Raw genomic sequence first — 15,482 nt, 5'->3', positions numbered from 1 at the left:
GTTTTTAGTTGTTTTTTGAAAATGCCCAGCGAGGGAGCCGCGCGAATATTAGGAGGAACGTTATTCCAGAGGCGAGGAGCCACCACTGAGAAGGCCTGATTTCTTGTCTTCCCCTTCCGGGCCTCCCTCGGCGTTAGGCTCCTCAGCCTCACCTCCTGGCTCGCGCAGGTGACACGGGTAGATCTTGGTGGGAGTAGGCGTTCTGCCAAGTATCGAGGCCCTAAATCGTTTAGGGCTTTATATGTAAGCATCAACACTTTGAAGTCGATGCGAAAAATGATGGGCAGCCAATGCAATGCGGCCAGAGTGGGTGAAATGTGATGGTATTTTTTCACACCACTAAGAAGTCTGGCCGGCCGCATTCTGCACCACCTGTAGTTTCTGCAGCAGCCTCAAAGGCAGCCTCACGTAGAGCGCATTACACTGGTCTAATCTTGAGATTATGAGCGCATGCACCAAGGTAGTGAGTGCCCCCACCTCGAGATAGGACCGCAGCTGGGCTATCCGCCTAAGTTGGTAAAAGGCGGTTTGGATGACCGACGCCACCTGGGATTCCATGGTGAGCGCCGGGTCCAGATGGATCCCCAGGCTGCGGACCCCATCCTTGGCGGGGAGGGTTACTCCCCCAAAGCAGAAGGAGTTTCCAAAACCCCCAACTGTGGGGGCACCCACCCTCAGTACCTCAGTCTTGTCCGGGTTCAGCCTCAGCCCGTTCTCCTGCATCCATTGCAGTACGGTCCCCAGGCAGCGCTGAAGGGACACAACAGTTATCAAAGGCTGCTGAGATGTCGAGGAGGACCAGCAGGGACACTTTTCCCCTGTCGGCCTCCCTCAGTAGGTCATCGCACAGGGCGACCAGTCCCGTTTCTGTACCATGGCGCGGCCTGAAGCCCGACTGAAATGGATCCAGGGCATCTGTTTCGTCCAGGTGCACCTGAAGCTGGTCGGCCACCACCCTCTCAACCACCTTACTTAGGAAAGAAACATTGGCGATGGGCCTGTAGTTGCCAATCTCGTCCGCCGCCAAACTTGGTTTCTTCCTAATGGGCCTAATGCCCTCCAGGAAAGACCTATTAATTATTACAGTGGCCCATTCCGTTGTCGTAGGCCTGGCTGCTTTGATTAGACAGGCCGGGCAACAATGTCCTCCATCACTGTTGACTCTGGTGCAGGTGGAGAAGCACTAATTGTTGGGCAGGAGGAGAGACGGCAATAGCCGAAGCCAGAAGGGGGAAAGAGATGGAGCAACTTTGCAGAGATAGGAGTTGCAAAGTAGCTCCATCTCTCTCCCCCTTCTGGCTTCAGCTATTGCCTGCTGCCCCCACCACAAGTAGCTCCATGATCTGGCTTCTTGCACAAGAAGGACACAGGCATACAAGGGTGAGGGGGAGACCAGCTGCTTGTTAGCTATCTGATCCCTGGAGAGGGAGGGTGGGGAACGAGCGATCAAAGATGAAAAGCCGTACGTTGGGAGCTTCCCAGGCGGTCAATTTCAGAGCTGCTGTCTCCATCTGCAGTGATCATGGAACCCAAAAAAGTAAAATCTGTCACTGCCTCCATATCTTCCCCTTCTATTTGCCAGGAGTTTTTTTTATGTTGAGCTTCAGACCAATTTTTGCACTCTCCTCTTTCACCCTCATTACAAGGTTCTTTAATTCCGCCTCACTTTCTGCCATCAGAGTGGTATCATCTGCATATCGGAGGTTTTTGATATTTCTTCCAGCAATCTTAATTCCGGCTTGAGATTCCTCCAGTCCAGCCTTCCACATGATGTATTCTGCATATACGTTAAGTAAGCTGGGGGACAATATACAGCCTTGTCATACTCCTTTCCCAATTTTGAACCAATCAGTTGCTCCATATCCAATTCTAACCTTTGCTTCCTGTCCCATGTATAGGCTTCTCAGGAGATAGATTATTTATTTATTTATTTGATTTATATTCCACCCATCTGGTATATTCTACCACTCTGGGCGGCTTAAAACAACAAATAAATTAAATGAGCACAGAAGCATTGTAGTAGAAACAGTAAGATACATGATAGAATATAGAAATAATAAATAGCAAGAAAAGAAAGAATCAAGTGTTGACAGGAGGGAAGGCCTGGATGTACATCCATGTTTTTGGTTGGTTTTTAAATGTGCCCAGCATAGGGGCCCGGCGAATCGCCGGTGGGCGGTTATTCCAAAGGCGAGGAGCCACTGCCGAGAAGGCCCTGTTTTGTGTCTTTTCTCTTCGGGCCGCCCTCGGCGTCAGGCTCCTCAACCTCACCTCCTGGCTCGCGCGGGTGATCCAGGTAAATCTTGGTGGGAGCAGGCGTTCTGCCAAGTATCGAGGTCCTAAACTGTTTAGGGCCTTATAAGTAAGCATTAAAACTTTGAAGTTGATGCAAAAACAGATGGGCAGCCAGTGCAGCATGGCCAGAATAGGAGAGATATGCTGGTGTTTTCTTGCTCTGTGTTCCTAGACTAACCCCCAGCCATTGTGTGGGTCTGTTTTGTTCCCAAATAGAGTTAGGTGAACTTTACTGGCAGCCATCTCTCTGACATAAACCTTTTTCAGAGCCTGCCAACAATCATCTGCTGAGTTCAGTCCACAGAAATGAATTAACTAACCGTCCACCAAGGACAAAATAATATGAGATGACACTCTCTAAATTAACTCATTATCTTCTTCATCAAGGTCATCAGGGGGAGTTTCAACTACAGTCCAGGTTTTCTCTCTTTTCAAAAACACCTCCATTTTTAAGAACCATGACATGTAGTTCTTACCATTTAACTTTACTAGAGGAAATCCTCCCATTGCTGCTGAGTTAGATTGCAGCGTTGAACTCTAAGTTAGTTTCCTTCTGTCTCTAGCCATCCTCTTTCCTCTCCTGGTCTTGACAGGCAGGAACTCTCACCTTCTCTGGGCCCCTGAAAGCTCCCAGCACCTCTGGGCTCCCTCAGGACCCACAAGTCACTCGCCAATTAATAGGGATCCCCATTCTATCAACACAGGTGAAGTTTTTAACTTCACAGGGTTTCAACAGATGATTGATTGGTGATTGTGAAGTACTTTTTCTCTTGAAAGAAACCTTTGCACAGTTTCTTGAAGAACTGCTGCTGGAAACAGAGGTCACAAGGGGGGGGAATCTGGGATGGAGATGGGGGCAGGGGATTGGACATCCTTCAAAGAGAGGGTTGGATGGAGCAGCAAAGGTTTGATTTGCCTTGAAATGAGCTACGTTCCTACCCTCGTCTCCATCCGGGAGATGACTGGACTGTCAGTTAAATGCTGGCCATCAGATAGCATTTTCCATCACCCCTGACAGCAGCAGCCCTGTTTAGGAGAACAAACAGGCCTGGCACACACAGCATCCTTTTTCAACTATAAGGCTTAGGAAGAGCAGCCAATTACTGCCATTGCTGTCTTCCAGCATCTGCTATACATCCGGGTTGCATCGCTTCATCTAACAGCAGAGCCAGGCTTAGGTCGGACTGAAGGAGCTGCCTTCGCCCCAAGCATGCCATTGCAGATTCAGTTCTTCATTGTTTAGCATATATCTACATCATTGGTTTCCAACCATGGGTAACCCAGGTGTTCTTGGACTGCAACTCCCACAAAGCTTCACAACTAGCAGTGCTGACTAGGGTTTCTGGGAGTCACAGTCCAAGAACACCGGAGCTACCCAAGACTGGGAACCACTGATCCACATGATGGTAGAGATGCTGTTGTGACCCTTTTACCTCGTACTGTGGTGCCTCGCACAGCGAGGTTAATCCGTTCCAGATTAACCCTCGCTGTGTGAAAGCATCGCTGTGCGGGAAGGAAAAAGCCATTGGAATTCATTAAACAGTGTTTAATGCGTTCCAATAGCAGCTTTACTTACCGTACAGCGATGCTTCTCCGATGGCCGGCAGAAATTTTCGCGCCCTCCCCTCGCTGCGCGCAGCCATTTTGGGGCTTCCGGTGGCCATTTTGGACTCGCCGAACAGCTGATCGGCGGGTCGCAAAGCAACGGTCGGTAAGCAAACCACTTACTGACCTTCTCTCTGTGATTTTGAGCCATAGGGGCCGTCGGTGTGCGATCACATTTGCGATCGCTAGAACGGCCCCATTGTGCGGATTCGTCATTCTATGCTGCACTCATTGTGCGAGGCACCACTGTATTGAGTCCCAACCCACCAACTGACAAACAAGACATTAAAAGCCCCCCAAGCTTAGCTTTCTTCTCTACTTTGAAGACACATCCATACATTACAAATGTATTCCAGTTTTAAAACAGGAAACTATTATAAAGCATGACAGATTTCCCCCTTAAACAATATTAGGAAATGGTAGTTACTGAGTGCTGTGAATGATCTGTAAGGGATATTTAGCCTTGCCTAGAATGAGGATTTCCACAATTCCTTGAGCAAGTGTAACAACTCTGGAATATTTCATGTTGCATTTGGCCCAAATAAACAATTTTGTAATGGCAGAAGAGGATAAAAACTGTTTGCCCTAAAGTATAATAATTGTTAAACATCAGTAATTAAACATAATTATTCTTGTAATTCTTCATTATGTAAACTTACCCTGTAGTTTATGTCCCACATGTACACTGGGGAGGCGTGTGTCTGGAAAAAGGGTGTGAGACCAAGTATAAAGGTTAGAGAAGAGAGTTCATGATTCTGTCCGAGGAGGAGAAAGGGGATAAATAAAGGTAGGGAGGAAAGAGAAGAGGAAAGCAGCCAACCTGATCTGTGGGGGTAAGAAAAATGCCACATCTTGGAATCAGCATAATCAGCAACCAAGCAAGATAGAGAGCATTCATTGAGAAGGGGGGGGAATCACTCTGTCCCCCACCAGCTTTCCTAGTGATTGAGCTTGCTGGGTTTGTGAGCTATTAACGTTTTTAATTTTAAGTAAAAAGTCTATTAGAATTTTACTCTTTTGATGCCATTCCTTAGATGTCTTAGAAAGATCTGCATTTCTCAAAGCAGAGCTAGAAAGAATATGAACTACTTTTAGAGACAGAATTTAAAAAAAATGGAAAACAAATTTGAATGTTTCACGTTGTGTGTTTAGATGACCCTTATATATTATGCTGCAGTAAAACACTGAGAGGAGTGCTAAGCACCAAGTTAGCAGTATAGAGATGCATATAAAGAATAAACACATTTGTAACTTTGGTGCCTCTGACAGACTTTGCTGAGGGGAACTCTGTCTTCTCTGAGGGTTTTGTTCCCCTAGAAGTGGGGAAAGTTGATCTTCTCGGGCAGGTGAGTCCTGGCCTCTGGACGTTCTCCTGTTTCAGTGGAGAAGAAGTCCAGCGGCCAGGATCGAAGGCCCGATCAAGGCCCCCCCCCCCAATATTTCCTTCGCCAAACTGGTCTGCGCTGGGCCGAGGAGGACCCTTGAAGGAAGAGGCAGTCGAGGCTTTGATCTTGTATTGCAGTTGGAATCCTATTAAGGAAAAAGAGAGAAATGTGTGGTAATAAAGGCCAAATAGAGCAGATGGAATGAATGAGGGCAAAGTGAAGAGTCCTGCTGTGCAGGCAGATGATGGAAGAAGAAGCTGATGTGATGTCATTTCTCTTCTCTCCTCTCCCCCCCATTCATTGAAGGAGGGGAAGGGGAGGAACCTAGAGCTACGAAGGCGAAGGAAGAGCCCCTCCCCTGGACGCCCTTTGAACGGGAGCCGGAAGAAGCGGGGATCGCTGCGCCTGCCTCTTTCCCTTCGGCCCAAGAAAGGCGCCTGGAGGAGAGAAGCGGGGCTTTTGGGGCGCCTCCCGGATCGGGACCCGGAAGGAGGTGGGCGCTGGAGGGGGGCAGATTGGAGGGGGGTGAGGTGGGGGTGAGGTTGGGGGGCAGAGATTTGCACGGGAGGGAGATTATATCCGGATCCCCACCAGTCTCAGGGGAGGGGGGGTGATTCTCCCGGCATTTCTGATGGTGCCCCGTTGTGTTTTCTCTTGCTCGACCTTCGTGCAAGGCAGTTTTTTCCTCTGGGTCTCCTCGGGAGGGAGGGGGCAGGGGAGGGGGATTCAGAGGGGGAGAGAGGATCTCTGCGGCCCAGATTTCCTCCCCCCACAGGAGCAGGGAGACCAAACCCCCCCTACAAGGCTCTCTAGGGCTTCATCAAGTGCCCGTGTGTGTTTGTGTGTTTGTGTGCGCGCGCGCGTGTGTGTGTCGGGGGGGGGGGGTGTTAAGGAGCCCTTGCCTTCCCTTGAATCCTGCCAGGAGCATCCGGTGGATGGAAACAGGAACGGGAGAGAAAGTAACTTGCCTCCCATCTCCCCCCCCCACTGCCTCCCTGTAATGATGTAGGACAACCCCCCTCCCTCCCTTATAAAACGAGAACCAGGAACTTATACAGATATAGCTAAAGTAGCACCAAACATTGCTAGAAATTGGCAGAAAGGAATGCACCAGGAAATAGAAAGCATGAAAAAAAATCCACTTTAACCACACTGCCACCAGACAGAAAAGCAATAGGTTGTAAACGGGTTTATAAAATCAAAAGAAATGGTTCAGGCGATATTCCAAGATATAGGGCAAGGTTAGTAGCCAAAGGATAGAATCAAAAATATGGCAAAGATAATCATGCAGTGTCTGCCCCAGTAGTAAAGCATGAAGAAATTAGATTATTGATTAAATGAGCTGCAATAAATGGATTACATGTTTTACATTATGATATTAAAACTGCTTTTCTATATGGAGATTTAGAAGAAACATTATATATGGAACAACCTGCTGGTTTCATAGAAAATCCAAACCTAGGGTGTAAACTAACTAAATCTATCTATGGTTTGTTTTAACCATCCAACATCTTGGATGTTGGAATGCAAAGGTTGATCAGACTTGAAAAATATAAGGATTCAAACAAGCCGTCGCTGATTCATGTCGATCTATAAAACAAAATGGCCAAAGGTTTGTATTTTGTGTAATTTATGTAGGTGAGATTCTTCTCATATGTAAAACTGAAAAGCGAAGCGAAGAACTTGAAAAACACATAGAAAAATACTTTGAAGTAAAAGGTTTGGGGAATGTAATTCAGTTTTTAGGGACGGAAATCAAAAGGGATCCTGATGGTAATTTTTCTCTCATATACAGAAAAGCAAAATTGAACAACTGCTAGAATAATATGGGATGTTAGAAAGTAAACCTGTAAAGTCTCCAAAGGTTTGTGATTTTCAAAGGAGTGAAGAAAGTAAACCCTTTGAACAACCAGAGCTGTATAGAAATGTAATTGACAGTTTGTTGTGTATCACAAAGTTAAGTGTGTAAAAGACTGCATAAAACACAATGTTGTGCTGCTGTGAAACAGGAAAGATGATTGGTGACCTAGTCACTAAGTCTTTCGTCATTGAAAAACATGGAAGTTTTCTCTCTTCCCTTATCTGTGAACAGACTTTGGTGACGGAGAACTTGGGCAGCCCGGAGAAGCTCCGCACTCGGCCATTTTATTTTCGAGCCTTCCTGCCCTTCACACAATCACAAACACACACACACACACACACACACACACACACACACACACACACACACACACACACACACACACACACACACACACACACACACACACACACACACACACAGGCTTAACTAGCAGAGAGGAGTGCTAATCCTAATCCATCTCAAGACGAGATCCTGAGCTGAGGATCAACTGCAGGACGACTCCTCTCCCTTGAGTTTCCTTGTGTTGCGTCTGAACTTTTACCAAAAGGCAGGCAGGAAAAAGAAGGTGGTGGATTTTCCTCCCTGGGATGTTTGGTAGTGGAGGCCGAAAGGGAGATCTCCCCAGGAAGGGTCTCCTCTTGAAATTTGTTCTTCCCGCAAGGAAAAAAAACTGTTCTGGTCTTTAGGTCCTGAAGGGACAATTCAGGGTCATTGTCTGTGCAAAAGACCTGCCCCTCGCTCCTCCTTCCTAGGGATTCTCCCTCGTGCCTCCAATTCATGGCCCTCCATGGGGTGGAGTAAAGGGGGCTTTGGAAAGAGGCCTCAGGAGATCCAGTCCTTCCACATGGAGGCAGGAGGAAAGAAGGAGATGAAGGCAACCCGGCCTCTCCTTCTGGGGCATTCCCTCTCCAGGCAGGTCTTTTGCGGAGTGAAGGGCTCTGAAGGGTCCGTTCCAGACAAAGTGGTCGTGAAATGCTTTCTTTTACAGCAGGGGCAGCTCCCACCAAGAACCCCTCCCTCGGTTGCCACCTTTCCCAGCTCCTGTGAGGTTGGAAGTGAGCTCAAAGGAAAAACGAAGCCTAAGCGAGGCTGGGAGTTGGAAGACAACACGCCAGAAAAGTCCTGAAAGCTGAACTCTGCCCACCTTGGGTTGGCAAACCCCCCAAAACACAGGGGCCTTGGCACGGAGGGCACGGAGGCCGAGGAGCCCCTTTGGAGACGCCCCCTAGGTTGGGATCCTTGAGGTGAGAAAAATAACAAATGCTCCCATGAGAACAGAGGGCCTGGTTCAACGGTCAATCCACTACATCACGCAGGCTCTGGTGTTTTCTAAATGTTGATTTTGTGTTTTAAAATTTCACATGAGCTGCCTTGGGCCCTTTTAAAGGAAAAGGTGGGGTAAAAATATTTTAAATAAATAGTGGGGAATATACACTGTTGTTTGCTGGTGCTTTCATCGCAGGTCCTGTTGCTCTCTGGTTCCCTGCTGTTGCCCCCTCCTCACTGGGACAGGGGGGAAGCTTCTATCTCAAGGCCCAGCAATAGATGCTCCTTCCTTTCCCCCCTCCCTCCTTCCTTCCTTCCTTCCTCCCTCCTTCCTGCCTTCCTTCCTTCCGCCCTCCCTCCCTCCCTCCTTCCTTCCTTCCTTCCTTCCTTCCTTCCTTCCTTCCTTCCTTCCTTCCTTCCTTCCTTCCTTCCTTCCTTCCTTCCTTCCTTCCTTCCTTCCTTCCTGTGGTTTCTTTCTTTCTTTCTTTCTTTCTTTCTTTCTTTCTTTCTTTCTTTCTTTCTTTCTTTCTTTCTTTCTTTCTTTCTTTGGTTTATTTGTTTGCTCCCTTTCTGTTCCTGTTGTTCAGCTGCCTGAAGAAGAGAGAGAGAGATGGGAATGTGACCCCGTTCAACAGCAAGATGACAAAGGCACATCCGGCAAGAAAACATTTTTGATTTGCTTTATCCATGAAGCTTCCAGGTTGATCTTTTCTATTTCTCTTTTCTCCTAGGAAGGGGTGAGACTGAGCTGAGTTGTCTTTGCTGTTTTTGGCACCAAAAAGAAAAAACCAAACCCCGGATCCCTCCACCGTTTGCAAGGTAAGTGAGATTTCAAGAGGTGGCTTAAGTAGTCTTGCCACACAGACTCTCTCCCCTCGGTTTCCCTGGCCCAGCAGGGATTTGAATCCAGATCTCCTGGTTTCCAATCTGGTACATCCTCTACGACACCATACTTCCTCTTTGAAGATGTGCAGAGTGTTCCTATTTGATGGTATGATTTTCTTTGCATCTTATTTAGCTTTTAATCCTGCTCACTCCAAACCCTGCCGTAGCTCTGCATTTCCCCTTTTTTTTTCTTAATAAGTTCTATCTGCATTACAATATCAAAACTTTGACTGTCTCTTCCTTCATGATCCTCGTCAACCCATTATAGACCTGAGTTGACCCACAGACCAAATCAATGTTGGTCTGGACTGTGACAAGGCACTCGACCGGGGCGGGGCTCGATCTGGTCTTGCAAGGAGGGGGGACCTGGTCTGTTCCCAAAGGGAGCGACCGTGACGAAGGGAGAATAGGCTTCTGCGGAAGGAAAGAGTTCCTATCCTTAGCCCAAGAGTCTCCAATTGGCTGGGAACCCCCACGACGGTGGATCGATATTGGTGCAGCCTGTTTTATAAAACCAGGAAACTCGGTCGAAGGAAACGTGGTCTCGTGTCTGTTATCTGAAAAGGTCTGTTACCCAAGGGGTTGGGGCGACTGTCCCACCTACACCTCCAACACGCACTTCCCCATCCCTCCTGTAGAGTTTGTGGTCTGGGATTGCGGCATCCCTCTGGTTCTCCGAGTCCCATCAGGTCTCTGTTATGGCCACTATATCAATCTTATATCTACCCTCCAAATCTTCCAGCTCTCCCATCTTTCTTTGGACGCTTCGGGCAAGAAGGGCTGCTTGTTTGCTTCTCCCTCCAGTGGACCAACAATCCCATCCCATCACACTCCCAGTCCTAATTGCTAAACTATCATCATTTTGTAGTTCTCTGCCCTCTCCACCCTCATTCCACAGGGAGGAGGAGTCCCGAAATGAACACCGATTGTCTCCTGTCGACTTTTCTCACGGAATCTGTTTAAAAGCTGTTCTGCCCCTTTTTCAATGTTATGTGCCACCATTCTGGTTCCGTATTCATTCATTCAAGTGAAGCCCATCCCTCTTGTACAAACCTGGGAGTGAAGGGCCCTCCTGTATTCCATTGCCTCCCAGATTTTGGTCAAATTTATGTTGGTTGCTTCATTGACACTGTCCATCCATCTCGTCCTCTGCCGTCCCTTTCTCCTCCTGCTTTCACTCTTTATCAACATCAGAGTCTTTTCCTGGGAGATTTCTGTTCTCATGAGATGGCCAAAGTATTGGAGCCTCAGCTTCAGGATCTGTCCTTCCAGTGAGCACTCAGGGGTGATTTCCTTTAGAATGGGCGGTTTGTTCTCCTTGCAGTCCAGGTGACCCTCAAGAGCCTCCTCCAACACCACAATTCAAAAGCATCAATTCTTTGGCAGATTTCTTTATGGTCCAGCTCTCACTTCCATACATCGCTAATGGAAAAACCATAGCTTTAACTATGTGGACCTTTGTTGGCAAGGTGATGTCTCTGCTTTTTAAGATGCTGTCAAGATTTGTCATCGCTTTCCTCCCAAGAAGCAGGCGTCTTTTAATTTTGTCGCTCCTGTCACTGTCTGCAGTGATCATGGAGACCAAGAAAGTAAACTTTGTCACAGCCTCCATATCTTTCCCATTTATTTATTTATTTATTTATTTATTTATTTATTTATTTATTTATTTATTTATTTATTTATTTATTTATTTATTTATTTATTTATACCCTGCTTATCTGGACCACTGGACCACTCGAGTTAACAGAGTCATCATTTCAGATTTTAAATAGTTCAGCTGGAATGCCATCACCTCCACTGGCCTTGTTGTTAGCCAGGCTTTCTAAGGCCCACTTGACTTCACTCTCCAGGTTGTCTGGCTCAAGGTCAGCAACTACATTGTCTGGGTCGTCCGGGATATCAATTCTTTCTGATATAATTCCTCTGTGTATTCTTGCCACCTCTTCTTGATGTCTCCCACTTCTGTTAGGTCCCACCCATTTTTGTCCTTTATCATGTCCATCTTTGCCCAAAAGTTTCCTTTAATATATCCTATTTTGTTGAACAGATCTCTGGTTTTTCCCTTTCTATTCTTATCCTCTTTGCACTGTTCGTTTAAGAAGCCCCTCTTGTCTCTCCTTGCTATTCTTTGGAAGTCTGCATTCCATTTTCTGTAACTTTCCCTATCTCCCTTGCATTTTCTTTCCCTTATCTTCTCTGCTATTTGTCAGGCCTTGTTGGACAGCCACTTTGCTTTCTTGCTTTTCCTTTTCTTTGGGATGGTTTTTGTTGCTGCCTCCTGTACAATGTTTTGAGCCTCCATTCCTAGTTCTTCAGGCAATCTGTCCACCCAATCTAGTTCCTTACATTCTTACATTCTTCACTTCCGCTGTGTACTCATAAAGACTTTGGTTTAGATCATACCTGACTAGCCCAGTGGTTTTTCCTACTTTCTTCAGTTTCAGCTTGAATTTTGCTATAAGAAGCTGATGATCAGAGACACAGATCAATCTGTGATCTGAGAACATAGTCAATCTGATTTCGATATTGCCCATCTGATGAGGTCCATGTGTAGAGTCTCCTCTTATGTTGTAAAAGAGTGTTTGTGATGACTGGCTTGTTCTCTTGACAAAACTCTATTAGCCTTTGGCCTGCTTTGTTTTGAACTCCAAGGCCAAACTTACCTGTTGTTCCTTTTATCTCTTGACTCCCTACTTTACCCTTTCAATCCCCTAGAATGAGAAGAACATCTTTCTTTGGTCTCAGTTCTCGAACGTGTTGTAAGTCTTCATAGAACTGGTCAATTTCTGCTTCTTCAGTATTGGTGGTTGGTGCATAAACATCAATTACTGTGATGTTGAAAGGTCTTCCTTGGATTTGTATTGCAATCCTTCTGTCATTTTTGAAATTGTATCCCAGTACAGCTTTTCCCACTCTTTTTTTAACTATGAGGGCTACTCCATTTCTTCTATGGGATTCTTGCCCACAATAGTAGATATTATAATCTTCTGAACTGAATTCACCCATTCCCGTCCATTTTCATTTACTGACACCCAGGATATCAGTGTTTATTTTTGCCATCTCCTGTTTGACCACCTCCAGCTTACCGAGGTTCATAGATCTTACATTCCAGGTTCCTATGAAGTATTTTATTTTCAGCATTGGACTTTCCTTTCACTTCCAGGCATGTCCACAGCTGAGCGTCCTTTCGGCTTTGGCCCAACCACTTCATTATTTCTGGAGCTATTCGTACTTGTCCTCCACTCTTCCTCAGTAACATGTTGGACACTTTACAACCTAAGGGGCTCATCTTCCAACATCATATCTTTTAGCCTTTTGTTTCTGTTCATGGAGTTTTCTTGACAAAGATATTGGAGTGGCTTGCCAATTCCTGCTCCACGTGGATCACGTTTAGTCAGAATTCTCCACTATGACCGGTCCGTCTTGGTGTCCCTGTAGGGCATTGCCTATAGCTTCTCTGAATTAACAACTGAAACATGGCCTCCAGGACCGCCATCTCTTTGGTGCTGATATGCACCACCAGTGCTACTTTGTCCGCAGCACTCTTTACAAGTCTCTCAAGATGAGACTAATGTCCACAATCTTTGCACCAGGCAGGGTAGTCACTGTGCGGTCCTCACAACCGTCTCAGACCCCTCGCTCTGTTTTCTTGATGATCGAATTGCCCACTACCAGAAACCCCTAATTCCCTCCCCATGAGGAGTATCCTCAATGTGACTGTGTACAGGCCCATCAACTAAAGAAGGGGGTCTCCTTGAGGGTGTGTTTTCCCTCTTGTCAAGATTGGCGCCCTTCAGTACAGAGACTTCCAATTCCAGCAGCTGAGGAGCTGCTTGTTAATGGGTGGGATGATGGCTGAAGGTCCCTAGAGGTCTCACTATGGTCCCTCTCTCCCTCTGCTTCCCCCGTCTACAACTGTGGTGATCCCCCTTTGTGGCCCCTATTCCTTTGGGCTCCACACAGGTAAACTCGCCCTTTTCCGCTACCACCAGGTATTATCCTAATACCAATTCAAGTCCCACACAGGAGCTGCCACCCCAAAGGGTCATATGACTTAGGACTCAGGGGTTTTGATTAAATATTCTTTTATTATTGAACAAATCATAAGAAGAATCAAATATGAGTTGGTTCAGGTGTTCATGTATATTAGATCATGTATTCAATCACTGGTATTCAGAACTATTGTATGTTTTAAATCAGTATTTTGCATGTTATGCTTATACGTTCATTCCTGCTTGTTCCATATGTTGTAAACTGTTCAATTTCCTTTCTTAACCCCCTTTTAATCTCTTCCTAAACCCTAACACTCTCTATACATTTTCTGGTCCCTGACTCTAACTACCTCTTTCTGACTCCAACTGTCTCTACAACTCTCTAACTGTCACTCTAGCTCCGCCCCTCCTGCTCTATCCTTGGCTCCTCCCTCTTAGCTGCTGTGATGGACAGGCAGGAATGACATCACCTTTTTGGATTCGCTACGTACCTCCCCCCTTAGCAAGTTTGTTCTATGGAGTAAACCTATAATGGTTTGCTCCATGAACAACGTAGAAGCAGTTTAATATTTACCCAACTTATAATAACATTACCCAGTTTTAATTCACATTAATACTTACTCAACAGCGTTACCCTCAATCAATTAACTTTTGCAATCAACACTTTCCATTTCTTTGTTATTACACTTTTCCATTGCTTATCCTTCTTTCATTTAAAGTACAATTACATTTGCAATTACTTATTTGTATTTATACATAACTGGAACAGTGTATTACATTTTACATTTCTTACTTTATTTATTTATTTATTTATTTATTTATTTATTTATTTATTTATTTATTTATTTATCCCGCGTATCTGGACCAATGGTCCACTCTAGGCGGCTTCCAATATAAAATCGGACAATAAAAACACTATCAAATACATAATAATACAAAGGAACTATAATAAAATGAAGAATAGAAAAAAAAGTAAGGAAAAAGTCAGGAGTTTGCTGGAGGGAAGGCCTGGATGAACAACCATGTTTTTAATTGGGTTTTAAAGATGCCCAGTGTAGGGGGCTCGCGAATCTCCAGAAAACCCTGGTAGTTAGTTAACAGGGGTGAAGGATCAAGGAGTAGAGGAGTAGCCCATTTAACTGCCTGTCCCTTGAGTAAACTAATTATAAAGCCTACCTTGGTTTTGTCTGTGGGAAAGTCTCTGGCACGCAGCTCAAAATACAGCTTGCACTGTGCCAAGAATGCTGGGAACTCCTCCACACTTCCTTCAAATTTCTCAGGAGGAAGCACAGGACACTTAGCCTGAGAAGCAGCATCGGCTTGTAATTGTATTTGTTGCTGTTGAAGCTGTCCGACTGTCTGGGTAAGAAACTGCACTTGAGCAAGCACAGCATTCAGCGGACCTGAGTCATCGCTTGCTTTTCCCTCCATGTTGGGAAAAGTGTGGCTGTGGAAGCAATCTGTCACGTTCCTGGGGGTTACAACAGCCGAAGTCCGATAAACCAGTCCAGGGTCAGGAATACCAAGAATGCGAAGCCAATGTCTATAAACCAACTAACAGAACGCAGTCCAAGGTCAGAGTCCAGAGTCAAATACACAGCGTACCCCGGGGTCAACATCTATATGAGGCCGCTGGGTGGGGTCATCAGGGGGTGTGGAGCCCTGTGTCATCAGTATGCTGATGACACTCAGCTCTACATCTCTTTTCCACCAGCGATGCCTGGGGACTGTACTGCAATGGATACAGGAGAACGGGCTGAGGCTGAACTCAGACAAGACAGAGGTACTGAGGGTGGGCACCTCCACAGTTGGGGGCTTGGGAAAGTCCCTTTTGGGGGGGGTGACTCCTCCCGCTAAGGATGGGGTCCGCAGCTTGAGGATCCATCTGAACCTAGCACTCACTATGGAAACACAGGTGGCGTCGGTGGTCCGTTCCACCTTTTTTCACCTTAGGCGGATAGCCCAGCTGCGGTCCAACCTTGATGTCGGGGCGCTCACGACCTTGGTGCATGAGCTCGTAATCTCAAGATTAGGCCACTGTAATGCGCTCTACGTGGGGCTGCCTTTGAGGCTGCTGCGGAAACTCCAGGTGGTGCAGAATACAGTATCCAGACTTCTCAGTGGAGTGAAAAAATACCAACATATCTCACCCACCCTGGCCGCATTGCATTGGCTGCCTGAGAGAGATAG

At 46.3% G+C, this 15,482-nt stretch overlaps 1 protein-coding gene across 18 annotated transcripts in view; it reads left to right on the top strand.

Moving 5' to 3' along the window:
• LOC110071056 (uncharacterized) overlaps positions 1-15,482 on the top strand; it is a 157,237-nt gene that overhangs the window by 117,974 nt on the left and 23,781 nt on the right. For 13 of the 18 annotated variants that reach the window (XM_078387607.1, XM_078387598.1, XM_078387596.1 and 10 more), the window contains one exon: positions 9,147-9,234. The gene's annotated coding sequence lies outside the window, so the exon portion shown is untranslated. Of the gene's footprint in view, positions 1-5,245; positions 5,779-6,025; positions 6,898-8,137; positions 8,394-9,146; positions 9,235-15,482 lie in introns of those variants that run through there. The other 5 variants (XM_078387603.1, XM_078387605.1, XM_078387606.1 and 2 more) reach the window with 5 other exon arrangements.

Source organism: Pogona vitticeps, chromosome 2 (genome assembly GCF_051106095.1).
Source record: "Pogona vitticeps strain Pit_001003342236 chromosome 2, PviZW2.1, whole genome shotgun sequence".
NCBI lineage: Eukaryota > Metazoa > Chordata > Lepidosauria > Squamata > Agamidae > Pogona > Pogona vitticeps.
The sequence above is the reverse complement of the archived record's forward strand: the minus strand, read 5'-3'. Positions and strand labels throughout refer to the sequence as shown.